Raw genomic sequence first — 22,004 nt, 5'->3', positions numbered from 1 at the left:
GGTATCAGGTTGTGCTGCTTCAGGCAGCTGAGATATACAGAGAGGCTGCCCTGTAGGTGAAGGTGGGTGAATGCATTCTTCCTCTGGCTCTTAAAATTAGTCTCCTATTATTATTTGAAGACAATGCTGGTTGCTCAACAAAGTGAACAGATTTTTTTTTTTTTTTTTTTGAGATCAAGATGACACTAATTTACTGATCTGTGTTTTGTACTTAAGCAAATGAAGAGATGCAGAGCAGAAGCACATCACAGTAGCCACTGCAGCTCTACAGAAGTGACAGCAGAAGTACAGGGAATGATTATTCACATTCAACTGTTTGCTTTCTCATCAAGTAATTTTTATTTTTTTTTTAATTTCCTTCAAAGACCAGTTTGCAGATGCTGAAGAACTTCATGGATTTATTCAGAAACATGGGGGCTGCATTGTCAATCAAGGATTCAGGTAGCCAAGCAGAGCAAGGGAAGAGAATAGTTCTAAAGTTGGTCATCATGGTATGTTTGGGTGGAAGCTTGGGTTGATATCTAGAGCAAGGTTATTGGGAACTGGGCTCTCATTTTGGTCTCTGGTACTTTGTATTTGGCAAGAAAAAACAAACTTTTACTTCTTCTAGGGCCTTGGTTTGCTTTATTTCAGGAGTACTGCTCTACCTCCTGTGTGTGTTATGTAAATTAATGAATGCAAAACCTGGGTGCTTCTTGAGACATAACCTGCATCTGTGCAAAAGGTATGAAAAGCTACTTTATTTCCACGTGGTAAACACACACCATTTGCTGGGCTGTCAGCACTGTTAAAGAGCAGCCCCACAGCTTGCTCAGATGCTGGTTTTTCTTGGCATCCTGGTATCTGTCAGATTCTCAAATATTAGGCAGTATTTCCCTGAAGTTTGAATGCACATAGATTTTGTAATTGCTGAATTAGTTGCCTCCTTGAAGTAAAGGGAGACATTACCTGCTCATTTTATTTACTGAAGCTATGTGGTATTTTTTGTAAGGCGTCAGTGCTAAGGCAAACATAGAAACACAAACCTGCATTCCAAGGCTGTTTGTTTAGGTGCACAATATCGCAGCTCAATAAAAGTAGTTCTGTGACCTGTTGCCCTTTCTTGCAACATCCTTGCAGCAGCTATAGTAACTGCTTGTGTCAGAAAGTAACATTAGAAAGTATTTAATGTATTTTTAGATTCTGTCTAATGAAACTTAGCTGACAAAGAAGAGTCAGAGCCGCATGACCAGCTTGCAGCAGACAATGGGAAATGTGGTGCAAACTACAATTTGAGGCAATGTGTGAAGCTGGAAATGTCCAGGAGATGGGAATTACTGGCATACATAGGTAAGTGAAGACTTAAAAAATCTCAACAGATAGTCAGTGGGACACCAGACCCTTGCACACAAACATTGAAATTCCCTGAAGGGTATTCACTGATTTCAGGATTCCCTGCCACCAAGGTTTGCTTTCCCAAGGTTTTCTTTTCCCTTTCCTTTGCTTTCCCAAGCACCAGTAGTAGTCACTGATGTCTGAGGTCAACCAGATCAGTGTGCTCATCTTGTTTGTAAATAACTTGTTGTGAAGTCAGTTTTCAGATAGTTTTCAGCTCACCTTACTGTTGAGGCAGACTGTGCAGTTGCACACATGCTAAAAGCTTGATGGTCCCCTTTAAAAGGAAGGTGTTGGCACAAAGGGCTTGGTAGAGGTGGCCATCCCCCAAACGAGGCTTGCAGACTCACCCAAAAGCTGCTGGCTTTGCTTCCCAGGCTTGTCTTGACAAGAAAGTCTGGGGGAAGTTGTGGTTCTGCTGTTAGGGTCGTACTGAATTTGGGAAGAAGGGAAAGATTTTGCCATTTTGCCTTGGGCAACCAATCTGGTGGGAATGCTGTAACCTGCAGTTTCGTTTTTAAACTTTTAATTGTGTAATTAGAGGCTCACTGTGCCTTGTGAGGCACTGGCATGGTGTGCACTGTGGGCTGATCTGCTGGAGCATGTGTCCCCCCCCAGTGTGCAGCCACACAGCAGCCAGCCCACTGCTTTGCAGCTACACAGCTTTCCCCTGTGAGCCCAGATTGTACAGATCTTTTTTAGATGAAAAGTAATTTTTGGGGGGGGCAAGCTGGTGAAGTTTTGATTCATGCTGCGGATTCGTGTTCACTGGAAATGTCTTTTTGTTATTTACTGAGACTTTCAGTAAGGAATTCCCATGCTATTTTTACCAGATCTGGTTTCAAATGCTCTATGAAACGTGATCTTTAGTTGAAAAGAGCTGTAACTTGCTTACAGCATTTTGACAGGCTCTGGGGAGTCATGGTGCAACTATAGTTTCTGCTCTTTTTGTTTTGAAATGCTTAAGCTGTTGCTGGAGAGTGATCTGCTCTGTGTGATTGGCAGTTGTAATTACTGATAGCTCACATTTTTGCATGTTTCTGAAGGAAAGCAGAGGGCCTAAAATAATTTTTACTTTGAATAGGATTTCTTGCCCTGCCTGTCTTTAGTTTCCCACAGCCTGCTTCCTCTGAAAAAACAGGGAATGTTACATTTTCTAGGATTTTTTTAAATCACCTTTCTTTTAGCTGCATGACTTCTGTATTGCTGTAAATCATTAACTTTGAACACAGGGATATTATCTCTGTCTTTTCTCCTGCCCTTTGAGTTGCAGTGTTGCTTTCATTGGCAGCGTGCACTGAGAAATCATGTTGGCCACTTCCAGCCCTGAAATTGTAATAGTTTATCCCATTACACGGTGATTTTTCCAGCTCAGTTGTCTTGGGAGCCTTGAAATAGGCTTTCCATAAAAATATTCCATCCACTATTTTCTTTAAAAGGCTGTAGTCAAATTTGAAGGGATAATCTAGCTATTGTTTCTAGTGTTATGTGTGTTCTATCCTGATGATTGCTTTAAGTTATAGAGGATTTTTATAGTGCAGTCTTAATCACTGAGAACTTGGTCACTTCTTTGAACAAGATAGCTTGGTTCTTTGCTAACGTGTGGCTCCTTATTCCCATCTTAACTGATGGAAACATTTCCATTAAAAAATTATACAGTATTTCTGGTTTTAGTCTGCACAAGCACTCCATGAGTTTGCAGTAAGCTGTAATAAAAGGCTCAGATGTCTTACACCCCCATTTCCTCAATGCCTCACAGTACCATCACAGAAATGTAAACCAAGTGCATTTTTTCTTAGTCCCTTCTACTTTTGTCATCTCCCTTTCTCTGTAACTGTTTCAAGTATTGTCTGAGGCAGCTGTTGAATTTGGGTTCTAAGGTTTATTACAGCTTGGGATGGCCAGCATTTGATTTGTCAGGAATGAACAAATGGACTAAGGAGCAGTTCAGAACAAGACTTCACTTGCATTGAATAAAAGTGCTGAGAAATTTTTTCTCCTAGTCTCTCATCTGAGACATTAATTTGTGCTAATATTTGTATGATATGTGCCTCAGTTCAATTTTTGCCCTTCTGTGTTAACTCTTAGGTGTAAGCCAAGATAAGAGAGAGGAGATAAAATACTTGTCCTCAATTAGTCTTACACCTGTAAGCAGTTGTGTGAAAAATTGCTGTGGGAGGAATTTCCTGCATTGCCTACTTGCACAATAAAAACAAGAAAAATAAACAACAACAACAACAAAAAAACTTTACAGTTGTTTATACCATAGTTAAGTAATCCTTTTAAATGAAAAGTATTTGCAGATTTTATACTTGGAACACCTCTCTGGCTTGGTAAAAGCAAGATTAAGGACAGACCTCAGATTTTTTTTTTCCCTTTTTTTTTTTTTTCTTTCCCTTCCCCTCCTCAAGAAAGCAGCTTCCTGCCACATGTACTATTGTTTACTGTGCCTGTTCTATTGGCTAATGCTGTGCTTAATCCTGTATCAGAGACAAAATTGTTCTGCAAGGGGTCTCTGGCAGTTTGAAATGGGCTACCAGTCTTTTTTTTTTAGCAAACTCAAAGCATTTCAGATGAGTGATTTCAGAGTTAGAAACCTGAACAGTTTACAGACATTTCTCATCGAGATGTTGGGGAAACAGCCTTTGACTCACAGCACTCCACAAAATCTCCATCATGTGATTTAGTAAGGCATAAGTAAGCCTGGTTGGGTTTTTTTTTTTCTGTGGGCTTAATTACACCCAGTTGAAGCAATGTCCTTTTGCTTGAGCAGGGAGTTGCCACACTGCTATGAAGTCATTGCTAGGAGAACAGGAAGGTTCAAGCAGAGTCATGAAGTTTGTAAGAGGAGCAGAAGGAGTGTGTGTACTCAGGAGCCTGTGCTCTCATGTACAATTCCATGGCATTTAGTGGTGGGATTTGTCTGTGACGGTAAGAATGAATCATTCCCTCTTTGCCATCACTGCTGACTTAATAAATTACATGATCCAGGTGAGCATGTGTCTGGCTTTTTTGGTTTTTTCCTCATGTATACTAATGAAAGAGAAAAGAACTGGTGGGGAGGGGGGGCACGATCTGCCTGGAATAATTAGTGACTTGTATTCAGCAAGGAGAACTTGACACAATACCAGTGGAATTACTGCTTCTTTTACTCTTTCTTTTTATGTGTGTGTGATTTAGTGTCTGTGTCAACGCCTGTGAGCTTCCAGACTAATCCAGATCATGTTCAACACCATGCCTGTCAAATGGAAATTTTAGGTATGTTTTTTTGAATAAGAAGGCCAGCACAAGCTGATACCCAAAGCATTTGGTGAGCCAGTGCAGCTGCCACCAAAGAGATTATTTCCACCATTAGTAGAAGCAAATTTAGCCAATGCCATTCCAGCCACTCTTGGACTAACACTTGGATCTCAGGAACTGTCTGTTAAAAGCTGAAGGTGCTCAGGGGAGAGCACAGTCTGCAATTAATGTTGCATCATCATATTGTGTAATGGGTCTTACTGGATACTAACTCCTTCTGTACTGTTTTCTCTAAAACAAGAGGATAAAAGATGGCCTGTGCAGATTATTTAAGGTATAATCAAATTTATGACAACTGATTTTCAGTAATTATAAATGGCAGGAAATGCATTTACAGGGCTTGGGGATGCTTCTTTGCAGAAACAGTAGTAGTGTCCTTGCAGGAGAGGACACGGCCAACAGGATCCATGTAGCACATACTCCCTTTGAAACAGACACAAAATGGTGATCCTTCAACAATTTTACAAAAATTGCTTTGAGATACTTCTAATCCTGGTAAATTGAATCATTCTTGTTTACTGGTCAGCTTTCATTTTCATGGCCTGTTATACTAACTGGCATTTTTACTGAGCTCAAATATTTTCTTGATCAAAGTCTACTAAGAAAGAGCACTTGGAACTCCCCTTAGGAAGCCAAATTGTTTCTTTCTTGTATTTGAAGTTCTTTGCCTGTTTCACAGGTCCAGTAAATGTCCCTGAGTCCCACACCAAAATTACCTTGAAACTCAGTCTCTTCAGTGCCTTATTTGTTGATGTTACCTCAACATTGCCACAGTCATGAAGCCAGGAGCCTGCCACAGTTCTTGTAGCCTTACACTTTTTTATTTAAGCATTCCCCCTGAAGTATACACTCCCATGTCTCCATGCCACCTCAAGTTCTGGCTCAGTTTCAGTTCATTCATTCATGAGTTTCTTTATTAATGTGCTCAACTTTTTGCAAACTACAGGGGGAGATGTTTGCTTTCAGTTTTGGTTTTTTTAATAGTATGAGGCATTTGTTTTTCTTGGGGAAAAAAATCATAACCTTTTTTCCTACCTATCCAATGAAAGCACCAATTTGTAACCAAAGAGAGAATGAAGGAGAGGGACTGCACTGTTTCCATTTGGTTTCAAGATGCTTGGCTTAATTCTGAACTGGACACTCCTTTTATGCCTGAGCCACCCATCAAAGGTTGAGCATTCTATCCAGTCTGCTTTCCTGTGTATTCCTCTCTTGCCTTGCTACAGCTTACACAAGATTTATCTTGCACAGTTTATACAAAATCATCTATTTAGAAAGACTGTCCTATGAAGACAAAAAGGGATTTGGTGCCAGGTATAATGAATGGGTAAAATAATTCCATCATTCTCCAAGTTCATTTAAACATTCCATCTACAGAGAATTTCTCTGAAGATGTTACTTTTTAACATCTTGTCAACGTGTTCCTTGAGAATTAGTGGAAGTCACTTATTTCTGAAATATATATGAAAAAAATATTATTTCTCCAAGCCTTTTCTTGCTTTACATTTGCTTGTGTTGTAGCAGTCTGGAGGTAAGGTGCCAAGCCACATCCATAGCTGTGCAGACTGCAGTTACTTAAAGCTCCTTCTTTATAATTCTTTTAAAATTATATCAGTTTCAGAAAAATAGTTTTAACACACACACACAAAAAATAATAACGTGAATAAGATGTTCAGAGAGCAAATTAAACAGCTTCTATCTGCCTTCCCTAGTGAATTTAGAGTGTGGGGAATTCCATGTCTGTTCAGCTGACTGCCTTGTTTTTCAAAGCATTTCACTCTGGGTTTTACCTTTTCAGTTAAGCCAATGCTATTTAAAAAGATTATTTCCATGTCATTTGCAAAGCATGTAGAAGCTGGAGGCAATTCAGCATTTTGACACTCTTAATTAACTGATAGCCTGTCATGAAAGTAGGTTGTAATTAAATGATATGATAATTTGGTCACGCTGCTTTCCAAAGTCTCTATCCCAGCATAATAATAATTTAGGTGGTGACATCAGGCCTGTGCTTCTCCTTCCTCAGTGCCTATTCAATAAGTGTTGGTCATGGTTCAAAATAGCCTTAAGAAAATAAATTCCAATCAGGTTTTGGTGAAAGAGGAAATAGAAAATTTAAAAAATTCCTGTCACAGACTGGGGCCTGTCATCCTCTTGTGAAGATGAGGTGTAGTATAGGACAGCCTACACGTCCTGGAAGGAATATTCACATATTCAGAGGTTTGCAGGTTTTCTAGGGCAAGCCAGGTGGGTTTCTGAAAAATGACCCAAGGAAACAAAAGGTAATTTTGATGGTTTGAGAGCCTGTGGCATGCTTGTTTCTGGGGTATTGCTCATGATTTGAGTGAGATTGGATTTAGATTTGCCCCAGAATATTTTTAATTAATGAAGATTATGCTGTCTTCAACTAGAGGGGTGAGTGTTGAAATGGGAGTGCTTTTAACTGGATAAGCAAACATAGTTTTCCAGAGGTATTCTGGGACGGGCAAATCCCTAACACAGCCTGACAGTGTTACTGTTCAGAACTGAGGGGGATTTGCCAGAAGCCAGTAATACCCATTGCATTTTGAGCCAGGTTCTTTTGACAACCATTTTCTGATGTGCTGCCCTGGGGAAATCTGCCCTCTATTCATCTCTTCAATCCTTTAATAACATCACTTGTGCCAGGAACATCATAATGCTGAGTGCCATGGCAGAGACATTACTATGAATATGCTGAAGATCCTTGCTTGGTGTGTGATGAAGTGATCTTTGGGGAGTAAGTGAAACAAAAGCATGTGTAGGATATCCTTTAATTCAATGAAGAATGTGGGTGGAGAAGCAATTGAAATGAACAAGATGCTCTGGTTTTCTTTAAATCCTTGAAATACTTCAGGGTGCACTTAAATCTTAATGTGTGTGAAAAGTTTCACTACTCAAAGAACTAAATCAGGAGGAGCTCATGGGTTTTTTTTAACCATCACCTTCTTCACCTGCCCTCCTTTGCCCTGAGAAATGGGCACCATGTTCCCCGTGGCTGTTCTGATGGAGGAGAAATAACCATACTGAGAAGCTGATATCTGTGTATGACTGACTGACAAGCTGTATGCTGCTTAAATGTAGCAGAGCTGCTGCCTTCCCTCTGCTGTGCCCTCAGTCGTGGCAGTCACCAGTTGCCTCTTTCAAGGTTGGCTGAACTTGAGCAGCGTGTCCCTGAGTTGCTTAAGGGGAAAGGAAGATGTGGCTGCACCTGCAGCACAGCCATGTAAGCCTTTCTTCTTGAGAAGACATAGCTTAAAAAAAAAAAATTGCACACACAAAGGGTGGTGGTTTTGGTGCCCAAGCACCCGTTGTCGTTATGGAGAAGTAGGGTGGAAAAAGTCAGCATGCCAAGAGCAGGTAACCTGAAGCAGCACTGCAAAGTGATGCCTGCCAGTTTCCTTCAAGGATAAAATCCCTTTTGCTGGGGTTTTACTCTATGCATTGAATGATTTAATTACAAAAAACCCAAGAGCCAGAGCTTGAGAGTCATGCGTGTCCATGCGTAGCAGCTATTCATTTATCTCCAGAACACAAAGAAGGGAAATGCTTAAGATAACAATGAGCCAACTATATCTACCACTTCCTTCCAAGTAAGTTTCAGTTCTTGTCCCTTCTAAAGGAAACCCAGCTCTTACTTTGAAAGCAGAAAGATCTAAAGGATAGATTACTATATATGTATTAGATTAAACCCTTCACTTTAACACTGACAGAAAAAATATGTATATTCTAAATTAAGGCTTATAATCAAAAAGAAACCCAAACAAACCCCACCCTTGAACACCACCACCAGCCACACTGGAAATATGTAACTGCATGCTCACAGGCATCTTAATATCTGTGCAGGTGGACTGAGGACTTTTCCTGAGAGGTATTTCCTACCTCAGAAGCCATGAGCTTCTTACAAGATGCGTGCCTTCCCCACTGCTCCTGCTGTCCCTCACATGACACACAACTCATAGGGCTCCTTTGTTCTATGAAGAGCAGCAGCTTTCTCCCTCCTCCTCCTCCAGGATCACAGACCTGATGATGAAGGAAGGCACTGAGAAAAGTTCTGTTGTAGCCTCTCAGGGTTCCCCATCCATCAGGGTGGATGTGTCTGTTTGGTGCTTCTCTTCCAGCCTGTGCTCTATGAGAAGTCAGAAGTGGTAGATTCTGGCCTCATTCTGTTTACTTTGTCCTTCCACCTTCTTCTTCCATTTATATTTAGGTTCCTTCCACTTAATCACAGAATGGTAGAGATGGGAAGGGATCTCTGGAAGTTGCCCTGGACCATGCCCAGTAGAGTTTTAATGTGTCTCCAAGGGTTGAGCCTCCACAACCTTTGTGTGTGTTTGGCTGCCCTCACAGGAGAGGATTTTTTTTATGTGTAAGGTGAATTTCCAGACTATTAAATGGTTTAGACAAAAGCAAGCTACAACTGTCTAGGGCTGTTCCAGAAGGTTGTGTTAACTTTCAAGTTAGGCCATCCCAGAAGAAAAATTGTTTTTTCAGCTGGTCTGGTGAACGTGTGGGTAGCTCTGCTTGTTGTTGTATAAATACTGTCCCCTAAAAGAGAAGGCAGTAGCACCAAGGCTGTGACAGTGATTCTCCAGCTGGGTGATGTGGCCCTCTGAGCTCTAACCATGGGCCTCAGCCTGTCAATAAGGATCTAACAAATTCTAAAAGCTGAAAATGTCACCATAAAAAGATGCAGAGAACTTCCCATTTAAAGAGAAATAGAAAATATCAATTTTTTGCAGAGCAAAGATGAATCGGAAGGAGCATTGAGGAAATAAACAGAACAGAGGATTATACAGAGAAAGTAAAATTGATTGTTCCTATATGAGAAAAAAAGGGGATTAAGTTAAATTGTGCAGCACAGCATTCACATTCCATTATAGAAAATACTTTTGAAGTACCACAATTAGTGCATGGAACTCACTGTTATAAGACATCACAGATTATACAGAAAAAATCTAATCCTTTTAAAATCCTGTTTTAAAGTGTGTATCCATTTATATTAGATAAGCACAACAATGAGTGGAGTTATTTAATTTGTATACAGAGCCTGTGATAAAATCTGACAGCTTCTTTGGTCATAGAATACAGTTATGTTGAAAGAAACAAAAGACTTGTATCACTCCAACATTCTTAATAATGGGTTATTTAATAATACCTATATTTATATGATTTTTCAGTTTCATTTTGTACTACACATAATTAAGCTCAAGGCAAGCTTAAATTGTAGTGTTTTGATGTCTTTCGATTGGTTTTGTTCTTAGGATTTTGCTTGCATGTTAAGTGTTGACATTAGAGGGAGTGGGTTTCTGTTCACAAAAACAGTCATTCAAAAATGCTCCACAAAACATCCTCTGTGCTGCTGTTTGCTGGTGGAATTCCTTTCTGAAGGGTCTGATGCAGCTTGTTCCCAGCCAGCATATGGAATAAGAATTTCCTCTAGGAGTGCACCAAGCACTGAGAACCTTCACTGAAGCCCACACAAATGCCTGAGACCAACTTTATGAGCTTGTCAGCTCTCTGGTAGACCTACAGCTGGTCCAGTTTTTAGAGAATCTTGGTTGAAAAATCACCAGATTGTGATTTCTTTGGGCCATGCAGTGTGGCATTGTTGGTGGCACGTATGCAAAGGTGCATATGGTATTTTAGAAAGGGCTATCAACAATTTAGAAGCTTCTTTCTAGAAGTGTTGGGGTATGCTGGCCCTTCCTTCCTCATCAATATAGCATATTTAAGGCAGATTTTTTTTTTTTAAACTTACATGAATTATGAATTTTATCCAAACTATTTGAATCTTAAGTCTCCTACCTTCCACCATGCTCTGGCAAAGCTCCAACATTCTTCCTGGGCTACTGTCACGTTTGAATGATGGAAAGTTTTATATGATTGGGGAAATCAAATAGTTTCTCAGCCAAGTGACATCCCAATATACAAGGGATGTAAAATCAGATCCATGATTCTAGTCCAAACTCTTAAATGTATTTTTTTTACCAGTATGGAGCAGGTTGCTTAATCCTCACAGGGGAACTTACAGGTTTCAACTAATTGTAATGTACTTTTAGATCTTCAAATGGCAAATGCATGTTTCTCAGTATTTTAGAAAGATGAACTTGTCAAGATGGAGCTAACCTTTCAAATTCCTATTCCTTTTTGAATCTGAGAGGTTTTTTTGTTTCAGTGAACCAGAGAGCACCTATTTAGGGGTGATTTCATATCTTCCAAATTATAGTTTTTCATATATTCATTGTAATAATACTTTTCACAGGAGCCTCTCCAGGTGGTTTCACAGACCTTCATCAGGCCTCATGCAATACTTACTCATGCTGTAAATACAACTACTTGTAGTTTACACACGAGGAGAGAGGATCAGATGAGTTAAATGAGCTAAAGTGTTGAACAAGAACCTGTTTCTCCCAATTCCAAACCCTGGTAGGTTTTTTTAATACTGAGCACAGACATGTTCATTTGGAGCAACCTCACAAATACTCACACCCCATGGGTATTCACTGAAGGCATTTCCAGCTTCTGGCAAGACAAGGAATATAATCAGAAAGGTACATATATATTTCCAGGGCTTCCAAATACAGATGAATAGCAAAATAAGCAGTAAGAATGAAATTATCCAGATGCTTATTGACAAGGACTACTGAAGGCTGTAATTTGCCCTCTTGCTTAGCAGAGGTTTCCAGATAACTTAAGCATCACATCTGTGTCTCAAATACCGAGTCCAAATAACACCCTTTGAAAAGTTGTCTTGTGAGCAGAGGAAAAAATAGCCCTTGTTTGCACCTAGATTTGTGTCTTCCCCCTCACATCTCTTCCTTGCAATAACTCCAGCCCTGCCTCCTCTTCTCCCACAGTGACCTCAGCTCCCTGCAGTATTCCTGGGCTGAAACATGGTGTGCAGGGAGCCAGGCAGAGCTGTGTCCATTCTGCAGTGTGGTAACAAACCAGCTGCTGCCTCCCTGAACATCCACTGCCTGAGCTGGACTTGCTTTGGCTTGTCCCCTCTGTGTCTGGCCATGGATTGCCACAAAACTTGTAAAAACTTAATTTCCTTGGAGACTTACCCCTTTTTCAGGTGCAGCAGAAATTGGCCGAGAGGTTCTCAAGATGCAAGACAAGGGAGGGAAAGGGAAAGACAAACAGTTTAGCTGAGTGTTGTTCCCTTATGAAGCTGGGACTAATAAGATAAAATGGTTCCAGAGGGAGAGAAAAAATAAAATTCAAGGTGTAATTAAAGTCTAAAGCCCTTGTTCATGCTTACACAGAAATTTAACACAGATACAATGATCTTTTAGAGCCCCGGACAGGCCACTGTCTGGAATATGGAGAGAAAAATGAATGATGTTTCAGCATAGAAAGTAAAGTTGTTATGTCCTCTTTTAAATGATTAACCTAAGTGAATTTACTGTTGGGAAGGATTAATACATTTTGATACTTTTTTTTTATTCCTGAGAATACATGGCATGTTTAAAACTTAAAGTAGACAAAATAAGAATAGGTATTCAGCATGGAATGACTCTAAATTGCCCCACAAAACACTCTGATGACCTAGCAGCTCTTTTTCTTTTCTAGAGATTAAGTTACATCTGGTGGAAAATGCATCATAGATGAATTAAGTGTCCATGTATTAGTGTCTTTATTGTATGACTCACTAATACTGAATTAACCTTAATATAGGATTCTGAGGATGTTTAGCCAAGCACTTCTATTGATTCAGATTGTTCTGCTGGTACTTAAGGATAATGCATGAAGCCTGCACAAAATTAAAAAAAAAAATAAAAAAAAATCAAAGATCCAAGATTGATGAGGCAATAAAGATTACAGCCACAGGAGCTGGACTTGTGACTCAGCCACTAGATGGCAAAATCAGGACATTATAACCTTCACTGCAGTTCTCTTAGTGTCTTTCCAAGGGTGTAATCGGTGAGGTTTTCTGTTTTGGTGGGGGTTTTGTTTATTTCTTTGTTTTTAGAACAGAAAGTGGTTAAATGACCACTAAGCATTCTACTACAAATAGTGTTAGTCATGAACATTTACACGTATGTTTTTGTCAGAGTGTGGAATGCAAACAGTTACGAGCTACTGCATGAAAAAAAAAAAAAAAAAAAGGCATTTTATTTAATGGAATTATGAATAAAAGCTTTGGTCACCAAAAAAGTTTGGATGCTTAGGGTCACAGCACAGGTTTTTTTCTACTCGAGATCAGTAGAAGACTGAGTATTTGTATCAGGAACTACATTGGGAAATTAATGAGCATTTTGCTGCAAGGTGATTGCTTGATGATACCAGATCAGAGCAGGAGCTTTGTGAAAGTTTCCATCAGTGCCAGAATCTGGAGAGGTCTTGATCTTCATGTAGCATCCTGTATCCAAGCCAGTCCTTCACTTGCTAATATCATGTATTCCTGTTCTTCCCTCCCCTGGTTCTCATCCTTTCCTGCACAATGCCAGTTTATCATCAAGCATCTCTTCTCTGCTCCCACTAAAACTCCCACTCAGCTGTTTAGAGACCAGGGGTGGGTCAGCTTTGGTGTGGCCCTAAGAGACTGCTTGCCATGAGCACCATCAGTGCCCTGCCTGTGACAGTGGACAGAGGGAGGTGGCACATAAAGAGTTTAGTGGCAGGATAATCACAGTCATTCTTGTCAGCTGTAACCTCCCAGCTTCCAGCAACCTACCTCTCAGGCTTGCTGAGTGAGTATGCAGAATTCTTCAAAGCATTTGCTTTCTGTGAGCAGGTCCACCCCATCCCTTCATCCCATGTAAAGGTTACCATCCAAAGGGCTGCTCCCATCATGTGCTCAGGAGCACATGATCTGTGTCAGATGAAAGGATTGTTTGGTTGATTGTAACAGGTTTTTGCTTTAGTGCCCAAGGACATTTGCATCTGCATGTATAGTAACCAGAATCCACAGCTGTGACCAGGCAGTTGTATCTCTTAGGGTAAGAGACTTACAGGACTGAACCCCTGTTTGTCTTAAAATATGTTTTTTTAAAGCACCTGATTTTCATTTTGACATTTCCAGTGCTGGGAAATCTAACTTCATCCTCCTTAAAGTGTCTCATTGATTAACTACCTTCAATCACATAAGGCCTCACCAGAAAGCTGAATACCTTTGCTTTTCACATGAAGTCACTGAGTTTTGGAAGTATCAGTGACTGAGTCACCCTTTCACCTTCTTTTTTTTTACTCTGAAATAGATTGAACATTTTCACTTTCAATCTAAATCACTCTTATTGGTCTTCTCTGAACCACCTATTTTTCAGCTTCTATAAAGGAATTAAGGAATTTGGGTATCAGACTTCAGAAGCAGTTGGACTACCACCAGAAAGCCAAATAAAGACATCTTTCTATATTCTCCTCTTAATGAAACTAAGGATTGCATTAGCCTGTTGGCCACAGCCCCACACCACATGCTCATTTTCTTCTGGCTCTATGTGATGACTCTTGAGGTTTTTGAGCAAGAACTTGTAAGAGCACAAATTCTCTCCTATAATCATGGTCTTTATTTTTTGGTGCATGTTTTTACATCTGTCTGTACAGAAATGCATATTACTTTCTTATTTATCACTTCCTATTGCTTACATCACTTGCAAACTTTTGAAGTGATGATTTTATGCTTTCTTTAGAGCCATTAATATCAATATAATTTAGTGTAGAAATAATTACTATAGGACCCAGAAACACATTATTTGTTGATGACTTCCTATTTCTCCCCTCTGTAACTGTCAGCCATGGTTTGAACAATTTCATATATGCTGTGATGAGTCTGTATCATTTGAGCTTGTTAATTAAAATGCTGAAAGTTACCAAAACAAATATTTTGTAGATCTACTTACCTTGATCAACCCAAATTGTAATGCCTTTTAAAAATCAGATTATTTTGGCAAGATTTATTTTCCATAATAATTGTCATTTATTTCATTTCCATCCTTTAATTCTGCTTAAATCATGTAATGTAGATAATGCCCCATTGAATTCTTGTCAGGCTTGCAAGTGGTAATTACACTGGTCACAATATTTATCATTTTAAAATATTGGTACAATATTTCATCCAGTCCTCTGGAACTTTAACAGTGTTACAAGATTTATTGAAAATCAACATTAATGATCTAAAGATACTCTGTGCCAGTGCTTTTAGAACTTTTGGATGCAAGTTACCTATACCTGCTGCTGCCCAGCTTTATTACCTTCTGATTAATATCCACCCTGGTGCCTGTTGTAATGGAATAAATTTCATCACCATCATATGATATTCATATATTATCTGGCTCTTCCCCAAATACAGACCAGAAATGGTTATTGAGCTCTTCTGCCTTCCCTACCTTCATACAACTGTTCTATTAAAACAAACTAGCAACCAATCAAAGTCTTTACTAAGCTTCATTTTTCACCAAGTTTCTGCCAGGTTAACAAAGTATTTAAAAAAATCCTCTTATTTATCCATAACTCTGTTGTTCATAGATTACTTCTCCATCATTTTGAATCCTGTATCAATTGCCCATAACTCCTCGTTCCCAGTGTACATACATTGCTACAGACACACATCTTTTCATTGACCCTGTAACTCTCTGCCCCCCCTTTCAGTCCTCATCTCATAGTTTTCTCTCACCTCTCTCACTGTGGGCTTCTCATCCTTTCTCAAGTTCTCTCCCTTTTGCAAGTTGGAGTCTCCTCTTCCATATGTTCTCCTTCATTCCTTGGTATTTTCTCATATAGAGCTGGGCAAAGATGGTGAGAGTCTTGGGAAGAAAGGTGGTAAATTTATTATCAAATGTCTGTGCTATCATGTAGGGTACTATTTGGTATGATTTCTTACCAAAATGCTGTGGAGGCTGACTAATGTGAGGCTGATGTATGCAGAGGAGCTGAAGATACTTTTTCAAGGATTTGTAACTCTGCGACTTGCACTCAATGTGCAAAGCAGAAGTCATGGTCCATGTCTCATAGCTTTGCTGGGACTTGAGGTGGAAATTACTGATCTGGTTTGTATATTGTTGTTCTCACCGTTCATACCCAAATATCTCCTCTTTGGACACTAGCAGAGGGAACACACTGAGAACACAGGATGGGCAAACTCCCTGCTATTAGCTCAAGTGTCTGGCACCTGTTGCCAGAGCCCCTGGAGCCCCAACCTTGAGTTTTGCTGAGTTCCTGCTCCTCTGGATACATCTTCATTGGGAACAAGTCCTGTGGCATCCAAGATACATGCAGATACCAAGAAGGGACAGAGCATGGTTGCATCACCTTAACTCATAGAGAGGTTTCCCCTAACTCCTTTTTTTTGGCATGCTTTTGTAAGACAGCCTTCTTAAAAAACAGACAATTATTGCATCCTTCAGGTAAAAACTTGCAGTATTTGATGTAGATTTGTAGATAGCAAACCTGTGCACTTGCATGCGTTTGGCCAGAGGGTACAAAGTGTTACTTTGCTCACCTTTTAATTTATTTCCTCTTTGTTTGTCAGGCATATTGTGTGTTTAGCAGTTTGAGGTGTTGCATGAAAATTGTTTTGAGAATAGTCATTGTGTATGGAACTGATCTGAAATCCTCATCTGTACTTTGCAAGCATGACACCACTAATTGCTAAAGAGATTGCAGGTTGGGGGTAACCAGGAATGCTTTATGGGAGCAAATAAATCCCATCTCCATTAACATGCTGCTACCAGCTATGATGGATTAACATATTTTATCTCCTCAGCTCTTTGCCCATGGACTGATGACTCAGTTGATTTGGAGTATCTTGTATTTTCTGCTTGAAAAGCACAGAGTTCTACCAGAATCAATGAATAAACATTAAGAGCTTCCTTCTCATTTCAAGCGGGATGGGCTGATGCTCTAGGAGCAAGGTTTGGATTTTATCACCAGGGCTCATTACACCGTGTGTGGGGAGTTAATGGAGAAAAGCCTACCCTGCTGGAGAGTGCTGGCCTGTCAGAGGGGAGGCCTGAGAAGTGGGAATATCGGCATTAGCAGCACCCACACTCGGCCTTCCCGCCCTACCTAGGGATGACCCGGAGCCCCGCCATGGGACCGGACCAGCGCCGTCCCAGAGTGAGTGGACAGCGACTCTCCCCCCTTCCCAAGGCGCCGGGCGACCCATTTCTGAGGGTGAGCCGAAGTGGGGGGTTGTCTGAGAGGGATTCCTGAGGAGAGGGATTCCAAGGGTGGTTGGTGCGGAAAGCCTGAGGTGCTGGAGGGGCACTGAGGCGCCGGGGCCCTTCGCCCGCCAGAGAGCGGCTGCGCGGCTGTACCGGGCGCGGCAGCCCGGGGCTGAAAGCCCTTTCCGCACCTCTCGGCCCTTCGGACCCGCAGCGCTGCTGGAGTCACGGGCGGGAAAGTGACATTTCCTTGAGTTCCCGAGTGCCTTCATCCCAGCGGGAAACAGGCCCGATCCCGACATGGGCGCCGCCGTGGCCGTCTCCTCTTAGAGAGGATCGGTGAGGCTCTGGGCGCATACTATGGCTTGGCAAAACCTGTCAGTTCGTCATCGAGAGTGCTCCTGTGAGGAGCATGTTGCTTTTTTTTTTTTTTTTTTTTTTTTTCTTTCTTTTTTTCTTTCTGAAATCTTGCTTTGACGAGGACTTAAACGCGTCGTCTAGCGGCATTCCCACGTACCCCTCAGGGTGGCCGTGCAGGGGCGGCTGTGGGTGTCCCACAGCGTTCGTGTCCCTCTCTGATTTTCAAGGCACTCAGCACGAAATGGCGAAATAAAACCTGAGCGGCTTCCAGCCGCGCACCCTTCTGCCTAAAGAGCAGCCGGTTCCGGGGCACATCTCCCGGCCGAGGGCACACCGGCCACATCGTTTGCGGCTCCCCCCTGGTGCCGCCCTCCCCGTATGCGGTGTGTGTGTGTGTGTAGGGGAGGCCCTGGTTGCGGGGCCCCGCGGGCTCGGCGGGACCCGAAGGGGAGCGGGGGGAGAAACCGTGAAGGTTCCCTACACGGCGCGTCCCCCCGCGCCGGGTGACTCCTCCCGCTCTCCGTGAGGCAACCGGGCTCGGAGGTGGCGGCGAGGCCTGTCCGGCCCCCAGCGCCGCGGGGCGGGGGTGCGGCAGGCTCCGCACTGCCTCCCCGGCGGTGCCGCAGTGCCGTGCGCTGCCTCTGGGGCCGGGCAGGGGGCGCTGGCTGCCGGTAGCTGCGGCGGCGTTGGCCGCGGAGCCAGCGAGCGAGCCCGGCTGGCAGGCGGCGAGGGCGGGCGCCGGCCTCTCCATCGCTCGCAGGGTCTGCGGGGCCCGCCCGGCAGCGAGCGACGGCGGCAAAGAGCGGCCCCAGGGAATCCCCCTCGCCATGCAGACCCGGCGGCTCCTGCTGCCTTCCAAGGTGAGTGAACGGCGCTCAACCCTCAGCCCTCAGCCCCCAGGCCCGGGAGGCCGGGGTATCCCGCTTCCCAGGCCCCTGCCGCCCGGAGCGAGGCCCCGCAGGCGGGTGGGGAAGGCTCCGATGCCTCAGCGGAGCCGCCGTCTCGCTGCCACCGCCCCCGGCACAGGGCCCGGGGTCTCCGGGTGCCCACCTCACCCCACCGCCCTTGTCCCCCGTACGCAGCCCAGGGGAGCGGCTTCTCGCCGCCGAGGAGGAAGGCAGCGACCCCCCCTCAGCCTTCATCCTCCGAGCCCCCTTCCCCGCCATTCCCCCCGCCGTCCCCGGGTGCCTGGAGGGTGATCCCTCTCCCGCACGGCCGGGGGCACCTTTCTCCCACTGGTAACTGTCTTGGAGAAAGGGAAAAGAGCTCTTGTCGCTCTTTATTGAGGGTCCCCCCGCCCCGTCCCCTCTCGGGACCCTCCGTGTGGGGCAAGGGGAGGTGAGGTTGTTCCTGGGCCCCGCCGTGGGCGCAAGAGGCTGCGGGCAGCCTCGGCTCCCGGCCCGGAGAGGGGAGGATCCCTGTTTGCATCTCGTGTCCTTTTTTATGGCCTGATCTCCCTCCGGTCTCTCTCCCCGGGCAGGGAATGTGAGTTGCTCATCGCGATGTGTAACAAGTCACTCCTGCAATGGTGGTATTGGAAGAGGGGGAGGGGGCCAGCGGGCGGGATGCGTTTTATAACATCTCTAATTACGTGAAACTGTGGTCATGGCTCACTCTAAGAATAACCGGCACTCTTGGCATGCCTGACTTTTCTGCAGAGGTGGGTTAGTTGGCTTGCTCGTAAATGTTAGGGTTAAAGAGGTGCATGTGATGGAGGGTGGCTGGAGAACTGTTTGTAACCAGAGTGAGGGACAAGCAGCAGGCGGGAATGCATGGATTTCGTTTTTTCGTGTTAACTGTCTTATTTACAGACGAGTTATTAGCGAATGTTTTGTGACAGAGGCTTTTCAGAGGGTTTAATTTTTAGGCATATGTTCATTCAGTTCAAATAATAGGTGATGACTGAATATGGAATCTTAAAATCTGGCATTTTTTAAATTACACATGATTGTCTTAGATTAGAATTTCTGAATAACACTACCCTGAAATTTTGATCTGGGCTGAATCCAAAACTGGAAGAGGTCCTGTATAAACAAGTAAAATAATAAAAAAGGTGCTCTACTTGAATAAAAGCTTTTCTTTAGGCAGTATTTTACTGACTAGGCAGTGTTCTAAAACATTGTAATTAATTTTTATTAGCAAATAGTTTTTGATTGCGTGGAACGAATCCAGGTTTTAGATACACCTTCAGTGGCTGAAATCAAAATCCTTTGTTACTGCCTGAGCCCAGCAGTGCACTTCTTTTTATAAAGTTATGGCATGTGATACAAAAAGAGAAGAACAGTCTCCTTGACCCATGAGAGACAAAATTAAAAATCTCTTTAGAGGTCTGGGGAATCTGAAATGGAAGCTGGATAAAGGCTTAAAATCTCAAGCAAGCCTCTCTCTAATTCAAACCCTGACCCACACCTCATCAGTTACCATGTTCTGACACATTGTGTTTGATTCTCCAGTTGTCCATTGCTTTATGGTGCTTTCCTAAGTGTGTTAAAAAGGAGGAACACCCCAAAACTTCACTGTTCAGTCTTGATACTGGGTGTTATTTTTGTGTGTTAGCTTTGAGTCAGTTATTATGCTGGGGATTAAATACTTTCAAACGCATATTTCAGGATCTGAGGCCTGGGGCTAAGACTGAGATGAAATACAGTTTTTTTAGTATGGCATAAAGTCTGACTGTGGTTGTGTCAGGGAACAAAGGTGGAGACTGAACAAAGGTGCAGTTTTAAAACTTACAGCCAAAGAATGATAAAGTTTTAGTGTCTGTTGTTGCCTGTCCACTAGCTGTGCTACCAGCTTTAGGAGAAAATAGCTTGCTGGTGTTCCAGATGGCTGTTTATAAAAAATTACCTGTAAATTATTTTGCTAGAGGATTAGATTGAGGTTCTGCTTTTGAAGAGAAGTTGGCCAGAAAAAAATTAGATTTGGTGAGTAAGTTTGTATTCGTGGTTTGTTGATCAGAAAAATCTTTTTGATGCAGTAAGCTGAGAACCTTCCAAATAAAAGTGATTTTCTTGACAAAATCAGATGGGGATAGTAGTTTCAGCACATGGTTGGTCTGTGTGCATATAAATTGGTCTTTTCCAGAATGTTGTTGGAAGACAGCAGTGTATTCATAGACTACCTTGAAAGTTTTATATAGAGGTTACTGTTTATTTTTTTTTTAATGTTGTTGAGATTGGATTCTCTAAAGAAATTGAAAGGTGGCCTGTTTTAGAGCTCTCTTTGTGATTCTTTATGGGACTTGAACTTTGAAATGAACAGACATGTGGACTAAGGTGCTTGGTTTTCCTTCCTGTTGTGTCTGTACAATGTTACTAAAAGTTTACTCAGCTTTTTATATTGATAAGAAGTATATAGTCAAGATGGCCAAAAGTAAGTCAAAGTATCAAGCTTTAGTTGCTAGAAACAGCTTTTACTTCTGTGTTACTAATGTAAATGTATGGGAAGTTTTGGAAGATAAGTCGTGGAGTCTTCATTTACGTTGTAGTTTGTACTTAAATAGAATTCAGGATACATATTCATACAGTTTTATTTCACTGCAGTAAAGCATGCTATGTAGCTATCAAAAGAATAGCACATTGTGGAAAGTAATTCTTAAGAGTGTGATAAAAGTGAATGACCACCATTATCACAATACATTAGAATTTATTTTATGTATAAATAACACGGTTTTTATTTTATGGATATAAATGATTGCATATTACAGACAAATATGGTATTTTCCTACTTAATGCTTGGTTGACTGGGTTTCACTTAACTGAAACTAAAGCTTAACACAATTTCTTTTATTACTTTGGCTGTTAAGATTCTTTTCAGACATGAAACATTTGCAGAATTTAAGGTGCCCTGTTAAATCTTAATGAGTGTAATTCTCAGCTAGTGTTTGTGGGAAGGGATGAGTCTGAGTGTCATACCTAGGGTATTTTACTATGTCATTCCTTTAAATGTTAGTTTCTGGAGAAAATGACAAGACATTGCAGATCCCAGGACCCTTTCATTGGAATTAATGGAATGTTGCACTTGGTGTGTTTGTCTGTGCAAGGTATTTATTTCCTAAACATACCTCATGAGGCTTTCTCCCTTTGCATCATACACATGCAGAGTTTGGGTTACTTAAGCACGTTACTGTTCAGACTGCCACAGCAGACAGGTGGAATAGGAAAAATGGTTCTAAGGTGAGTTTACATGTATGTTTTCACTGAATCTTTCCAGTGTTTATTACACTAAAGATAAAGTTAAGGATAGTGTGTGGCCAGGAACTTGGATCTGGCAACACTGGCAGAATTGTTCCTTCCATGTTCTTTCATTTGAATTTGCTCAGTGGGAGGTGACTTAGAGAGGCAAGTCAAATCAGTTAAATTTTAAATATGCATAGTTCTGTTAGAGTAAGTAAATCGGAAAAAAAAGAAGATAAAAGTGTTAAACTGTGTAAAAAAACAGGTGTGGAGTCACAATCTGTAGATTTTCTGTGTTTGAGGAAGTGTGGAGCTAGAGTGCTCTCTGAATAGCTTGCCTGGTATCTTCGGTCTTAGTGTAAACTAAGGCAGTAGCTGTCTTAGTTATGAAGGCCAGTGAGGAGAGATCTTAAAGGAGCTAGGATTGCTTTGCTTCCATGTAAACTTTGGGAATTTGGAAATGTCAGTATGTGGCAGTCTGACCATATGTTATGTTTTGAGTCAGTGGGGCCACTGGAGTATCAGTTGTTTAAGGCTTAAAGGTTCAGAAGCACATTCCAGTGCTCTGCTGGGACTGTCCAGGTTTCTCTATCAAGAATTATATTGCATGCTGCTAATATGTGTTTTGCTTCTGTTTTCTGTGCTTTCCCTCTTCCTTTTAATATCAGCAGGA

At 42.1% G+C, this 22,004-nt stretch overlaps 1 protein-coding gene and 1 long non-coding RNA gene across 6 annotated transcripts in view; both read left to right on the top strand.

Moving 5' to 3' along the window:
* Positions 1-313: 313 nt before the first annotated feature.
* LOC139798948 (uncharacterized) lies at positions 314-14,100 on the top strand. Of its 2 annotated transcripts, XR_011727041.1 has the most exons (6): positions 314-441; positions 1,180-1,329; positions 4,148-4,305; positions 4,555-4,632; positions 5,724-5,844; positions 13,962-14,100. It is a non-coding gene; the product is annotated as an uncharacterized lncRNA (long non-coding RNA). The 2 variants fall into 2 exon arrangements; XR_011727042.1 differs by lacking the exons at positions 5,724-5,844; positions 13,962-14,100 and adding an exon at positions 4,806-4,938.
* A 3,759-nt stretch (positions 14,101-17,859) lies between these two features.
* ZFYVE9 (zinc finger FYVE-type containing 9) overlaps positions 17,860-22,004 on the top strand; it is a 59,768-nt gene continuing 55,623 nt past the window's right edge. For 2 of the 4 annotated variants that reach the window (XM_071750140.1, XM_071750138.1), the window contains exon 1: positions 17,879-18,016. The gene's annotated coding sequence lies outside the window, so the exon portion shown is untranslated. Of the gene's footprint in view, positions 18,017-22,004 lie in introns of all 4 variants that reach the window. The other 2 variants (XM_071750135.1, XM_071750139.1) reach the window with 2 other exon arrangements.

The sequence above is a fragment of the Heliangelus exortis genome, chromosome 8 (genome assembly GCF_036169615.1).
Source record: "Heliangelus exortis chromosome 8, bHelExo1.hap1, whole genome shotgun sequence".
NCBI classification, from domain to species: Eukaryota; Metazoa; Chordata; class Aves; order Apodiformes; family Trochilidae; genus Heliangelus; species Heliangelus exortis.
This window is presented reverse-complemented; position numbering and strand designations above follow the sequence as displayed.